The sequence below is a fragment of the Gymnogyps californianus genome, chromosome 1 (assembly GCF_018139145.2).
Source record: "Gymnogyps californianus isolate 813 chromosome 1, ASM1813914v2, whole genome shotgun sequence".
NCBI classification, from domain to species: Eukaryota; Metazoa; Chordata; class Aves; order Accipitriformes; family Cathartidae; genus Gymnogyps; species Gymnogyps californianus.
Window position 1 is genome coordinate 179,132,811 of NC_059471.1, and position 15,744 is coordinate 179,148,554.

The window sequence follows — 15,744 nt, forward strand, 5'->3', positions numbered from 1 at the left end:
CCCCGCAGCCCTGTGCCACAGATACCCCACTCAAGAGCCAAAATAGCCACGCCAGCCTGAGGGCAGCTCTGGACCAAAGCACCGTAGCTATTTCTGAGGACCAGGCTCGAACGGTGTGTGTTGGCACACCGTTCCCCAGGCACACACCAGGCTGCTCAGCAGCAGCTGGGCTAGCTCAAGCCTGCCGTCTGCACCCTGTGCACATAAATATGCCCTTTGCAGCTGTGCAACCCCTCTGGGTGTTTCACTGACCTATATTCCCACGTGTACACCTCACAGAGCAGCACCGGTGCTGTGCAAGCGCCATTTCTTCTGCTCCTCGCAGCAGTTTTCCACTGTGCCCGCTGATCACACTGCACACTGCAAAAAGGACCACTTCTAGCACGTCGTCAAGCCTCACACGAAAGCACAGATCTTTGGCTGAGTACTTCGGCATCACTCTGACATGCTCACCAAGGGGTGCGAGAGATGGAGCGGCGTGGCTTGGATCACCAGATGTACAACTGTGTCTGAACAGCAGCGGGCCAGTATGTCAGACGCGGCAGGAGCTCACTAAACAGGCCCATTAGCCAGAAAACTAGGGCGCTCTGCCAATTAAATTATTAATCTCCAGGCATATTTGAACACATTGAATATATTCAGCTTTTCCAGTTTTACTCCTTTTGCGACACTCAGTAATACATACGTGTCACAGCGCTATTCATTTCTAAAGAGCAAGGTGCATTATGCGGCTAGGAAAACATCTTCATATCATTCTGTAAGTGAAGAAAAGTAGAGCCTAAGTCCTGCAGAAGATCATACAGCAAGTCAAGGGAAGAGCCAGAAGACACAGCTTCTGACTCACCACCCAGTGCTCTATCCATCACATCACATTTCAGTGTAGGGACATTACTGTATATCTGCCACGTGCTGATAAAGTTGTATGAGTTCAAACAAAGGTGCTAAGTGTGCAGGCTAAAGCACGTGGGATTTTTACCTAAGTGAACAGTCTCTTTGCTTGCAGTTCAACTTCTTACATGGATGAAGTAATATGCACCTTAAAGTCTTTGTAGGCCATGCTTTTATAAGTGTAAAGATCTTGCATTTCAAAATCTGTAAGTATAAAAATAAAAAAAAGGAAGAATTGTTCAACTTGCATGGTACCATTTCCCCTTCCTTTCTGCTCTGAAGCAAATGAACACTTCCATCCAATGGCACTCTGGGCTCTGTCGAGTGGGGTACGTTGCCCTGAAGGACCCATCAAAATGTGCAGCAGCGGCACAGGATCTGCAGCTGGCCAGGCCCCAGAGGGACTGGATCCGCCGACTACATTTATGGTCACAAATTTTTGACCGGGGTTAAAGCTGAAAGAGTGACATTCTTTCATTCCTCGGGTCAAACTAATACATTTTTAAGCAAGTCAAAACTTCCAAAAATGACTTAATCATTTAAATCACAACCAAGGGTGCTTTTTCCCTGAGTCTGAACAGGGGACGTACCGACATAAGCACACCGGGGGAAGCTCTGCAGTGTAGGAAACTCCAAAGTCCAGCTCCCACCGGTTTTCAATGGGAATTATGCCCTTCGGTCCCACAAATGCTTTTGAACACTTACCCCATCAATGCACATCTTTCTTTGCAAGCTCCATGTCGAGTGGCACTGCCCTTTGGTGTTGGGGAATGTCTGACCGCTCTCCCGACGTAATGCAGAGGAGTGAAGGAGAGAGACAAAACCGACCTTACTTCAAATCACAGAGCAGAGTTGTCTGTATTAATCAGTTCAATACACAAATATCAAAGAGAGGTTTCCATAAGTTAATATATTTGACAGGGCATTTTGAGAGGCTCAGGGAAGTAGAAACTACTTTTACACAGTCAGAACAAAAGTAGCAGGCAAAAAACAGGTGTTAAAAAGCCTCTAACGCTGAAGAGTTTCCCTTTGTATAGTCTCTCTTGAGCACCATATTTTAATTTCCCACAGCTGTTTGCTAGGTGAAGATCATTTTACTTGTATGCTCTAGCACCATCTAGCTTGTGCCTAAGGTAACTAAGCTCCATTACTTTCTCTGCGAGTAGGGAAATCCTTAATCGTGTCATTTCCTTTAAGTATGACTGTCTGTACTTTGGTTATTTTAGTTACTTTGACATTATAATCCAAATGAAAGTAAAAATAGTGAGTACAAAGCAGCCTCACAGGTTAAAGAGGCTCCTTCGGCTGCATCCTTCTCTGTCTGTTGGTTTCTCTGTTCCCTCTTTTCCAGGCTTGAATCCTGCCAAAGACACATATGCGTGTTAAATATTTCTAAAGTTTACATTTCAAATTTTGTTCGCTTAAATAAGGTTCCTTAGAGGAACTCATTAAGAAAAACAACAAATAGTGGGACAAAATAACACAATACCAATTCTTGTTCCAAAGGAAAAAGCACCAGACAATATGAAAACCAGAGAAGAGTTGCTGCCCACCACAGGCAAGGCTAACGGTCAGTACTGGGAACGGGTTTGCTCATGGAGGATTGAGGTGGCACTCGGTGGCCTTCGTGCCCCACAGAAGCCACCTTGCTGTACCCTCTGGCCCTCTGTCTCACAGCTGCAACCAGCAGCCAGGGCACAGATACAGGCAATGCAGGTGAGAAGAAAAACCTCCAGTGAACCACTCAGCAATGTGGGAGCTGATGTTTAATCTGGATCACCCAGCAAATTATACAATGCAAATCCATTCAATATTTCAGCTGACATAAACTCTCCTGCCCAGATTCCCGAAAGTGAAATTCATAGTCAGGGCAAACATCTGCAGTTATGCAAACTGTGATGAGAACCACCAATTACCCTGTGGCAGATGTCAGAAGACATCTCCTGAGGAGTCATCTCCACCATCTCTTTCCCTGATACTTGACACAAATGCCAGGAGAGCTTTTGCAAGTTGTGAGGGCTCTCTAGTCATGCCTGCAGGGCTCATCAGCAACACTCATGGAGATCTCGCTTATATTTTGGGGTGGGCTTCTAGCTGGCTTGCCTACTTCTCCCTGAAAAGCATCACGTAGATGAACCCTCACTCATACGGCGCTGGCTTACACTGCAGCACCAAGCAGCGGAGGAAGCGAAGTTAATAAGTCAAATTCTCCTTCTCCAGGTCACTAATGGACCAGACAAATGACAGCACCTCGGTCTTGGGGTGCCCACTGCAGAGCTCCAGGAACAGCACCACCCGCTCGCAATGGCTACTGCATATTTCTCACACATGGAGCAGCCACAGGCTTTCTGTTTGAGTGGCTTAGTTAGGTCCACTGAAACAATTAAAGAAGAAAGAAGAAAAGCAAGGCCTCCAGGATGAAGCACAGTACGCGTTTTGTTTGCAACACATTGCACCAGCTCCGTTGTTACACAAATGGCCATCTCCCTGCTCAGACATACAGCACACTCCCTGCAAATGCAAGCATGGGAAGAGGGGAACGTTTGCTCCAGAGACCTAAAAAGGTGGATATCTGACCCCCATTTGGAGCCCCATCTGGACCAGAGCAGCTTAGCATGATGCAGCATTCAGTAGAAGCAAATTCACACAGTTCTTGCTCCATACTGGCTATTTTCCTGCATTTGCTGCCAAGAACACAGGCTTATCTATTGAAGAGAAAGGATTAATATTCCAGGATATGTTGAATGAGACATTTTAAAAACAAAATCTGACATGGCTACACGGAAGCAGAGCAATGCACTGACCCTGTGTCCTGGGAGTCTCCAGAGCCTGGGGAGGGAGCTCTGTTAGCACTGTTAAAGGAGGTGTGGGAAATGTGCTTTTCAGCACATTTTGAAATGTAAAATCTTCCCAGAGGGGAGGCAGTAATTGAAGAGAGAATGGCACAGGAGCCTCCGGAGGCATTATCAAAATCCAGCTGGGCATACACCTGGAGAAGAAAATTGACACAAGTCTGAATAAAACCTGTAGGAAGAGGAAGCAAAGACAAGACACGCAGGTGATAGGATTTTATAACTCCACAATCCACAGAAATGCTGTAAGTCCAAGATGAATCATAAGGGAAGCGACCTTGGCTCTCTCTTCCCATCCTGTGTACAGGGATAACCCAGATAACCCATGAAACAGTGGCCACTTTTCCTCCCTCCCCAGAAGATGAGCCAACAACTCCACGCAGCCAAGGGAGAACTTCACTTCTTCTGAGATAAGCACATTTTTGTACTAGCCTTTTTGGAGAAACATAAATTTAATCCCACAGTTAGTGAGATTTCACCCAATGTGAAACTGTCTGTCACACCATCAGTGCGATGCCTGCTGTTTTGAGAAACATTATAGGACTACAAAACTCCTTGCGAGCCTACGTGAGCTGGCTCTTTGCCACCTACTTAAAGGCAGGCACACAGTAGAGCTTATGAAGAGGGGTTAGGAGACGTCCCTGAGAGAGCAAAGGCGAGCCGTTGGCTGGGAGGCTGTTTTGCAATTTGGAAGATGCAATTTCTGCTCCTTGCTCTGCTAGAGCCCTCTTGGGTAACCTCAGGTATGGTAGTCTCAGCCTTTGCTGTCCCTAGATTAGCTTGACAATTTATCACCTTGTCCCCACTTCATGTACATCTGAGCTGCCTGTCAGTCTAACTGCCATTGATGTATTGATATTTTAAGGTACACCACCACCAGTACTGGTTTGCCCTAGACATTATTCTGTTCAGGGCTGAACCACCTTCATATTCTGGGTATTTACCTCTTTACAACCACTGTGAGTGAAAGCTTGCAATTGCCTCAAAAGTGTAAATAGCTACAACCTTTGTTGGCAAGTATAATGTCATTCTGTTAAGCAAAGATTATGTTGCTTTCCCCTTTGCTGTGATGCATAGGTGAAGGTGCACAACCCATTTGTTTCAGGTTTGATGCTGTTCAGTTCATCTGAGGCAAGAGCTCAAATCCAAAAACTCAGTTCTTGATCTAACACTTAAGTTTCAAAGCTTCATTTTAAAGTTCCACAAACGCCCTTGGCCTTCACAAGGCAATCAAGTCCAGCAAATGACTTCTGGAAATTGCCCATGCTGAGAAAACGTGCAACCCAGGTTAGACACAGTCGAAATGAGTGGACTCATAAGCAGCAGCAACTGAGCAATGCTCTACTGTTTTCTAAGGATTTTGCTAAAACCCTAAACATTATATAATTTATCGATGGTGACAGCGCCTCTCACAAGTTGCTTGAACTACATTTGTAACCCAGGTCATCACCAAAATGCATCAGGTAGCACCGAGGCAATGACACCGCCGCTTCACCAGAGCTTTAGGACACCAGAGACAGGACATCAGAGCTTTAGGTTTTCTTCACCTCCTCTGCTAGTGCAGTGGGAACAGCTCTCTTCCGTACGAGAGGCAGAGGATGAGGCTTGCAGACCAACTGTCTGCAATGTCACTGGGGTAGGTCACATTGAACTTGCACTCACGTTATCTCCCTCCTGAACGAGAGCAGACAGGCCCTAAGGCCACAGTGCCTGCAACGCTGGCTCTGGCAGCCCTGGCGAACAGCCTCAGCTCCTCCGTCGCAAAGGACTTTGGCAAAAAGGAGCTGGGGCAGGCATTGATTCAGGGATCGTTCCCATTTTTGCTGTGCCGAAGCTTTAGGGAGGAGCTCGACTGGTTTGCTTTCCTATCAGCAGCTTCATCACTAAATTAGCTGGCGAGTTACGAAGCAGTGATGCCAAAAGCGCAGCAACATAGGGAGCCTGGACAAAAGTAGGCGTATCTAGACACCAAGCAAAACATATCCTTCTGTCTCAGCTGTGGTATAGCTTTATTTGTCTATGGGAAAAGCCCTTGGGGCTGTCAGTCAAGAGCTTTCAACTTAATTTTGCAAACATGGTAAGTCTCCAAGACTCGAGTCTTTTTCGTACAAGGCGATGAAAAACACAGGAACCAGGCTCAGCAGGGACAGTGCCCTTCAGAGCGATTTAGAGATTCCCGGCTCAGTGCTGCACCAGGACAAACCATTTTCAAAACCCACATTTTCCTGCCTGCAGGTTACAATACGCTCACAGAGGCAGAAAGCTCATTGCTGGCCCTAATCTAAAGCCCGTCTCTTCCTGACTCAGCGTCCACACGACATGCCCACGCCGGTGTTTTCCTACACGGGGGGCCGGGTCCCTCGGAACGCTCCCACCCCTGAGCAGGGGGCTCACGGGGCGCGTGGCCAGAGCACGTGCACGGTGACAGACAGCTCGTCTACCGGCGGCGTTTGGCAACGTGGAATGATTTCACAGAGGACGCTCCATCTGTCACTACGTTCTGCGGCAGAGCCTGACCTCGCTAGCACTAAGGAAGCCCCAGCAGATTAACATTTAATGATGCTTTCAGTTTCAGCCCTTGTAATTTTTCATCTTTCAGAGGGCAGACATAGAAGAGGAAGAAAGTCATATATTATGTACAGCATATGGGTCTTCTTCTTGCAACCATCTCCTTTAATATGCCTGACTTTGACAGGTTCTGATTTTTTTCTTCTTTCTGCATTGAAAAAAAATTTCTCTACATGTATTTTACTCCAGAAACAGAACATCAGCTGCTTCTTGTATACACAGACCATTTTTGTTTTGATTTATGTAACCATGATACCTAATTCAGTTTAAATAAGTAAACACAGGGGGTATGGTTCTTGGTAGCTGTCTGAACAGAAGCAAGGAAACAAAACCTCGTCAAGACAGATGGATTGAGTGAGATCTTTCAGGTCACTCTTTGTTGTCTTGAAAAATATATTTAACCGCATAACTTAATTCAAAAAGGAATCCTTAAGGGACAGTAAAGTGAACCAGAAACACAGAGTTTGCATTCTTTTTGTTAAGCAGTTCCGTTCAATTTTGTATTTTCTGCTTGTGAAGCGTTCAGCTTGTGCTAAGGAGCGCGTGTGGACAGAGCTCCTGGAGGCCTGCTATGTGCACCCAGAGGGCCACCAGTGCTACTCAGTAAGACCATCCACAAGCACAGAAGACATTGAAGAAACAACACTACAGTATGAAAGCTCATGGAATACATATTTGGTGGCGTGGCTGAGCCTCTGATGATTTAGGTTAGTATTTGTAGGAACTAGTGACCTAGAAGAGGGACTTACATGCAAAAGCACAGGGACAAAAGTGATGGCCCAAAAGGAGGGAGAAACACAAAAGCCAGCAGAGACCTCCCAAGGTGCTGAATATTTCTGGAAGATAAGGGCAAGAATTTTGAATTTGGGATGATATGTACCAAGAGACCAGGCAATAGACAGATCCTTAAAGCAAGGAGATCACAAAGGAAAGTGATAAGACTACTGCCAAGAGGATAATTTGAGCTGCTTCGGCCATAGTGCTGTAGGGGGAAGCTAGATGGAAATGCAGGAGGCTACAGGGGAAGAACATCGACTGAATGCCACTACCAGTCACTTCTGTGGCCAGAGCCCAGCTGCTATGTGCACTATATTAAAGAAGATGCCTGAGATGGCAAAAGTCCAATGAAAGTAAGAGCTGTGCAGTCATGAGGAGAAAAACAAGGTGATTAACCTGCCCCACCCAGTAGCCTTTTGGGTTTGTTTTTTTAAGTAGTGCCCATGAGCCTTCAGCAGCCAGCCAAGCGATGCTCACCAGCACCCTACCAGCAATGAGGTTACCACAGCAAGCTGCTAGAGCAAGTTTCTATGCCTGAAGAAATCAGAGCTTCGAAAACTATTATCAATGCCTGGAAAACTGACAAAAGTAAATTGGGAAGAGGGGAAGTCAGAACTGACTTTTTTGCAGCCAAGACCCTCCAAGGTAAGAAAAAGGAATTGCTTTTTGAAGATTTAAATTGCAAACTCATAAGGTTGCAGCAGACTCCAAACCAGCCTAGAAACTGAAAAACGTGTCTTCGAGGAAAGAGCACCCTACAAAGGTTTAAGACACCTGCAAGAAGATAGAGAAAAACCAGCTCCATTCACAGAAGACTAATTCCCAAATAGCCAGAGCTTGTGTTCAACAGTTCAAGTCATAGCAGAGCTGGCTCATAGGAAAATTCCTTCTTCTTGGTGTCATGCAAGGCCATGGTTTTAATGCTGCAGATACTTCACATCTTCACAGCCCATCTCTGTCCTACTCTGCTGTAGGATGGATACCCCTGCAGTGGTGACAGACACGCTGAGCTGAGGCATATCATTCCTCAGAGTGAAAGAAAAGCTTCTAGAAAACTTTGGGGCTCTGACTCTTCAACCTGCAAATCTTACAGCCCCGTGCTAAAGCTCAAAGCAGATAGCAATGGCATAGAATTCAAAAGGCAATTTATTTTGAATAATAAAAATGGGTGTTCGTAGTTAAGTGGAAACAAACTATGGAAACAAAAGAGTAAAGCCTAAGACCAAACCAGACTCCCTGTAGCAAAATTCTGAGGTATTAGTATGCATTATTTACAAGCATCCATCATCATTTTGTGCTCTCTCTGTCCCAAATGTATGCACTGACACAGTCCCCAACAGCAACATACAGTAGGGAAGGGAAGAGTGCAGCAAAGACCTGTAGGCAGATCTCTCTACCTACGTGACATTTTCACTGAGTACCATCCTTAAGTGTAGGATCTTGGCCAATGTATAGGTGGCATGACTACAGGATATATCCACTTTAACCATCCCTAGATGCAAAGATATCCAAACCCCTCAGCAAGAATATCCGCAGTCTTAATTAACCTTGTGAGAAATCAGGAAAAGATAGATTATGCTTAGTTACTGCCTCATTTTGTTAATGAGACATAATTGAAAAAACACATGCTAAAGTAATTGCCTAATCATCACATCAAATTAGTTTAAAAAAATCAATTCATCGTGATCAAATAGTTATTTACAAAAAAAGCAACAACACACAGAGCACATCACTTGTTTGGGGTGAATCTCATCCAGGCTGGACAAACAGCCTTTGTGCAAGGAGCTTTGCAGAGCAAGGAAGATTGAGAATGTGCCCCAGCAGCCTTTGGACTAATTTTGGGAGTCAGAGCATCCTTCCCGCTGCCCCGTCACCTTCCATTTGAGGTTTCCCATCCCTTTGCTGTGCAGCCCGAGGAACCTGTGACTCCTGATCAGTGCTCCCCCTTGCAGCAACACCCTGACCCTGTCCATTCTCCCTCTGCCATCAAGGCAAAGGCAATGAGGGCCCACATGAAGAGCTTGCATGACTCTATGCCTCCGAAAGGCAGGATTAGGCCTGTCGACAACAAAACAAGTCCTCTGTCACCCCTATGCCCTAATGACATTCTCTTAATCTAGGTTTTCAGTGAGGAAATGTGTCAGCCAAATGCATAATGAATTATTTGTAAGTAATTTAATCTGAAGAGCTTTGTTCCAAACTCATGTAAGGCTCCGTGGATATAAGAAAGCATTCAGGACACAACTCATTATAGGAATCAGCAATGTGCTCTAGGCAGAAATCTCGATTTGTAAATACTGCATTCTGGCCCAGCAGATTTCCTTCCTGATAGACCATGACCACTTCATAATTCTAGGGCAAAACCATGAAGATTAATAAAAAGCAGAAAGAGGATTTTAATCAACACAGCCAGCTGGTCTGTGGTTTAGATTATGTTGTGGAAGAGAAAGTGTAACATTAAGATTGAATGAAAAATGCAAAGCACTGATTACCCCGCAGTGCATCTCTACCAGCTAAATTAACATTAAACTCAAATTTGCAAATCCTGTGCTTATATTACTGTGTGTAGGCAATTGCAATATATTTAACATCAACTAAAAATTGAAACATCCGCCCTTAAAATAATGAGTTTTGTTTTAAATCTTGTTCATAAAGGTCACTTTCCTTTCTACCCATTACTATGAAGATGACCTATTTTAAATCTCATCCTTTAAAAGTATTGTAACGAGGTCCTTTTTTGGAGGGAATAAACCAGGACACAGGATAGCCGGAAAACAACTAGTAAGGGAAGAGGAGAGGGAGCCTGCTCAAAGCCCAGGAGCAGGAAGATGAAGGCTTTTCCAATACAGGGGCATGCAGCCAAAGGACGGGAGCTATGGTCTGCAGGGGAACAGCTCTGGGTGCCTGGGAAAAAGAAGGTGGCTCCTCCGGGAGACCGACCCAGAGAGGCGGCAGAGGCTGCAGCCTGACTGCTGCTCCTGGCTGGCAGATGTAGGCTGCTGCCAGCTGCTGCAGGGTGGAGGGAGAAGGGGGGAAACAAGCTGGCTGGACCCAGGCCAAGGAGCAACAAAAGGCTTGTGTGCCATCGCCACATCACCCTGCCCCGCCGACCGCCCAGCCTGCAGAGCACCATAGCAACCAGGGTTAAAATTGGGTCAGGATTGCCAGTGTGAAACCTGTTATTTTGAATACAGGGCTTGGGCTTGCGCTGAAAATATTCTTTCACGTGCTATTTTGACAGAAGACATGCTATGTGGGAAGCTGGAGGGGGGAGAGGAGACAGTATTTATGAGGACGTCAAGCTGCCCGAAGTGCTGCGAGTGCATGAATTTTTCTTTTTTTAACCTACACTGGACCTGGGACAAGACAGACTAGGACTAACTGAAGTGCCTTAACCTGTCTCGAACCTCACTGCCGCTCTGGTTGTGCTCAGTAAGTCCCATGTCCTGAGTCTCGCTGGGGACCCCTGAGGCTGGGCCAGGCAGGTACCTGAGCCCGGCCCCTCCGGGCAGCACCCACGGTGCCCGGGGCACATCAGCCAGGCTGCTGGTGCCTGCTACCGGGATGTTACCACCGCTCGGCACTCCCCAAAGCTTAGCAGGAGGGGAAGCACGTCAGTGGACAAAATAAATACATGTAATCTAGGACTGGGACATGCTTATGCCTTGGCCTTTCTTTACAAAGCACTGTTCTTTCAGCCAAATGATTTTGAGAGCGTGGGACATAGCCAGCAGCTGCCACTCCAGGTATTATTTGGTGGTTTGCAGATGTTAATTAAAATTACTCATTCCATAGTGAGCAAACACACCCATAAAAAAAATTAACAAATACTATGCATGCATAAGAGCAAGGGAGGGGGTATGGAAATGTAACAGAGAAAACTGTTTCTTCCAATTACTTGATCACCATTGTCCAGAAAAAAAAATGTTCATGCTTTTTCCAGAGAAACATTTCTACTGTCTAACGAGGATTTTGAGTTAACATGCCAAGAGCAAAGGATTCAAACTGAACAGCTAAAGTTAGACCTATACACTCCTCACTGGGCCTGATTTTTCAAAAGTGCTGAGCACGTTGTTTTACTAAAACAGGGTCTGTTTGATGAGTCCCAAACATATATAAACCTGACACATATGAGCATCTCAGTGTGTTTAATACATTTACCCTTACAACACTGCCCCGCTTCCAGTTCCCCTTCCCCTTCAAGAATGGAAAATACCATTAACAAAGTTTTATTAGTGAGCAATGGGGCATGAAGGCTTCATTAGTGGCCCCAGGTCTACAGAGGAGCGAGACTGAATCCCAGCCTCCTTGCATCAAAGACATTATCCAAAGCTCTGGATCTACAAACTAAAACTTCCCAAACATCCTGTTTCAAAAAGCACCATCTCCCCTAAGAAACCCAAGAGCCATCACTCAAGATTCTTTTGTCTGGAATGAACTAAATCCTGGCTTTAAACAGAACATCAAATTTCCAAGCTGATATGATCAACCTCCCTGTTTGCTTACTAATAATTTTTAATGTGTTGACCAATTACAATCAAATTCGATAGAGGCTCAGCCATATTATGTTTCTACAAGATTCAAGAAAATCTGAAGCCAAGAAGAGATAAAGACCCAAACTGGTGCCCACACAAAGAAACAGACAGGAACAATTTAATATTTCCAAAGGCAGGCAGGAATTCCCCGTGTGAGGGAGCAGCCAGCTTTTCGCCATCAGTATGAGAACAGCTCAAATCAGAGCTGGTCCTGCCTTTTGCCTCGTCCAACATGTAGGGAATGCGGGAAGAAGCAAACATCATGTGGAAGAGCGATCCACGGAAGCCAGCAGAGCAGCTGGGATTTTTGCAGTGGCAGACTGTCAGCGATACAGGACACAAATCTGCAGGAAATTGTTCCTCTGTAGCACAGTTTAGCTGGGACATTAAGTAGAATTATTCCAAGAAGAAGGTAAGATCAGTAAACGATTCCTATAATGAGTTTCCATCAGTTCTGTTCAATGCTTTTAGGTGTACTATAATATCATATATAAAAGCCATGTCTTCATATAAGGCAACATATCATATAAAAGTCTGAAAGCATTGCAACTAGTTTATAAATTATGATTAGTTTTCTGTGTATCTTGAAACTAGTTTCTATACCTGCAATGAACTGGTTTATTTTAAACACACTCTAGCACTCAGATCAACAGAAAGAGTAAACTTGACGTAAATCCAGTTTTCATTTTGCAGTTGGATTGTCTCAGGTTCTATGCAATGGATTTGTAATTTAAGAAGTCAATGCCTCCTGAGTGAGCAACTTCTCGCACAGTGAGCAGAATTTAACCCGCTAACAATTCTTAATGCAAGTATTTTTCTGATTCTAGAAAGCAAGCTATCATCCTAGAAAAATGTAAATAAGCAGTACTTGATCAAAAGCTCACCTCCAGGTCTCCGCTCAGACCTGTGCTATGCAGGACTCCAAACTCAGCTTTAGGATTGCTAGCTTCTCATGGTAGGCTCACATCATCTTACCAGGTCAACACGAATAGCCTCCTCACTACCTACCAGGCTCCTTCTGAACTAAAGAGTCATTTGACCTGAGCTGCAGCCAGAAAGCAAAATGCCCCTTTGCTCACAGCTGTCTACAGCTTCCCCTGGGGTTGCGCCCGAAGGCTATCGGCTCTTCCAGCTGCGGACTCACACCCCAGAACCACTCCTTCTGCTCTTCTGCCTTGTACTTGGTTTCCATGGGGTGGCCATGCAGGATTTTCCCTTTATAGCCTCTCCGCTTAGTGCACCGGGCTTTCAAGTGATCCCAGGTCCTCACTTAAAATGCTGCTGCCACCGCTAGATCAAACTTACGGAAAGCAAGGCTAGGTAATTTGCGTTACAGTCAAGTAAAAATGTGAATTGCTGTATCATGTTCTTGGTATGAACAACATGGTTTGAAACCCAGATCAGATGGTACTAGATCGCCCTGTTCTAGCTCCGGCTTTGCCTCCTGCAGTTTACGGCTGTGTCTGTCACCCAGACTGGAAGTTTGCTTTGCCTCAGCTCCCTCTCAACTTAGGGGGAAATTTTCCAGTGATGGATGTATGGAGATCTCTACAATTCATCCACGTTGTGTTAAAAATAGGTAACGGAAAGGGAATTTCCTGTTCCAGGTAGAATGTACATAAAACATCAATAATAATTCATTATTCAGTAACTCAAAAATTGTTTCAAATTACATTGTAATGACCACTACTGAAAATTGTTGCAACGTTATCACTGAGCACACAGAAATGGCAAAAAAACAGCTGAGATTCTTGAACTTTTTAGAACAATGTTTTTCATTTGGAAAAGTCAATTCATACTTCCTCTAGTTGTTCGGGACAGAAAATGCTGCCGGCCATGTTTTCCCCATGGTATTCTTCTATGGCAGTCCTAGTCCAGTGTTGTACAAGGGAGAAGGACTGCACGAGGTAGAGAATGTCACCAGTCCAGTGGTGTCAAGATGAGTTCCACCTCCCCAAACACAGGAAAGTGAAGGCTCAGCAGATACAGGAGTGAGAATCATTCCTAGAGCTTCCGTATTTCCACACCAAAATGGACCGAAATCTGGGCATGTACATCACCCACTGTGCATCTGGTGGGGCTGTGGCATGGTTTAACCCTGGTAGGCAGCTAAAGACCACCCAGTGACTCGCTCACCCTCCCCCAGTGGGGTGGGGGAGAGAATCAAAAGTGAGAAAACTCGTGGGCTGGGATAAGGACAGTTTAACAGGTAAAGCAAAAGCCGCGCGCACAAGCAAAGCAAAACAAGGAATTCATTCACCACTTCCCATCGGCAGGCAGGTGTTCAGCCATCTCCAGGAAAGCAGGGCTCCATCACGCGTAACGGTTACTTGGGAAGACAAAACACTGTCACTCCGAATGTCCTCCCCTTCCTTCTTCTTCCCCTAGATTTATGTGCTGAGCATGACGTCCTATGGTATGGAATATCCCTTTGGTCAGTTGGGGTCAGCTGTCCCGGCTGTGTCCCCTCCCAACTTCTTGTGCACCCCCAGCCTCCTCGCTGGCGGGGCAGTTTGGGAAGCAGAAAAGGCCTTGACGCTGTGTAAGCACCCTTTGGCAGTAACTAAAACATCAGTGTATCATCAGCACTGTTTTCAGCACAAATCCAAAACACAGCCCCATACTAGCTGCTCTGAAGAAATTTAACTCCATCCCAGCCAAAACCAGCACAGGCTGACACTCCCCGGGCTTGCTGAACCTGCTGTACGTGCACTGTACAGCCAGCCAGCACATGCCTGGCAATTCAATGTATTCTGAAAACATTATCCAGGGGGAAGGAGAATTAAAACATTTTCTGGGATTTCCAGGTGACCAAGCACCTGGCTGACTCTCAGACAAAAGAGCCATAAGGCAAGTATAGGCTGAATCATTACATCGGGTATCTTCTCTGGCACTTTCGGACCTGGTGTATGTGAAATCCCTGGCAAATAGCAAAGTTTTGCTTTTTTAACTAGACGAAACTTCTAGATGGAAAACCAGGGCATGTTCAGGGATGCACAGGGTTCTGTTCCACTACTAGTATTTTCTCCTTACCCCCTGATCCACTAACTTATTCAGTGGTAACCCCAATATAATTAGTGTCACAACGGGACAGAAGTCATCTGATGCCCATTTAAAATGATCAAAACACTACTGTTAATATGTCATCCCATTTAGAAAAGTCTTTCAGCTCATTGTCATTCACAGATTTTCTCAGGAGCCTGAAGACTATTTATCACAGTTTTTTCAATGCCAAGTATTTTGTTTCTGCTCGTTCCTCTGTAGCTTTTGTCAAGGTGGATTTTTGTTACATCGGACATGTTAGAACATGGCCTTCGTACAACCAGTTGTCATCTTAAATCTGACTAAAATCTTCAAGAATACCTTACTAAAAACATATCACAGGAGTAAAGAACTAGTTGAAAATTCTTGAATGGGGAAAGTAATGTGTAATGAAATCACCACAAGCTTTTTCAGAAAGAAAATAGTTGCTATCCCACACGCATGTCCCCCCAGACTGTAATCACAGTAATTTTTTTTTGATGACAGGAAACACAGGGAGCTTATATTCTCCTACTGCAGTGCTCTGTGCCACTGGGAAGAGTATTTCAACCCAGAACAGTGTGATGAAAACCAGGTGGGTCTAGAAAGGTACAATTTTTGTTCAAAACGCACATGCATTATCATCTGTGACCGGACGACACTTCTTAGGAATTACCCTCAAGTATGGACCAGAAAAAAACTAAAGGCACAAACTTCTGATGCTTTTGGATCCAGAGTTCCAAGTCCAGTTAGTCTCTGGGATATTACAGAACACGTGGTCTACACTATAAATACTTCCCAGGGAAAAAAAAAACAAAACAAAACAAAAAACAAAACCAAACCCTTTTATGTTTAAGGTCAAAGTAGTGAGTCATTTAAGGCAAAAAACCCCACAGACATTGCAGTTAACCCCAAGTGAAGCACATACATCTAAAAAAAAAATCAGTGAGAAGGTCATCCTTAAAGGAAATCCCAAAATAGTGACAAAAGAAATACCAAATGAAGGCATAGAAACAAACTCTCCCATCGCATCGTCAGGTAATAAATATACAATTAAGACACATTGGAGTTTACAAAGAGTATGGTCAGCTCTTTCTTAGAGA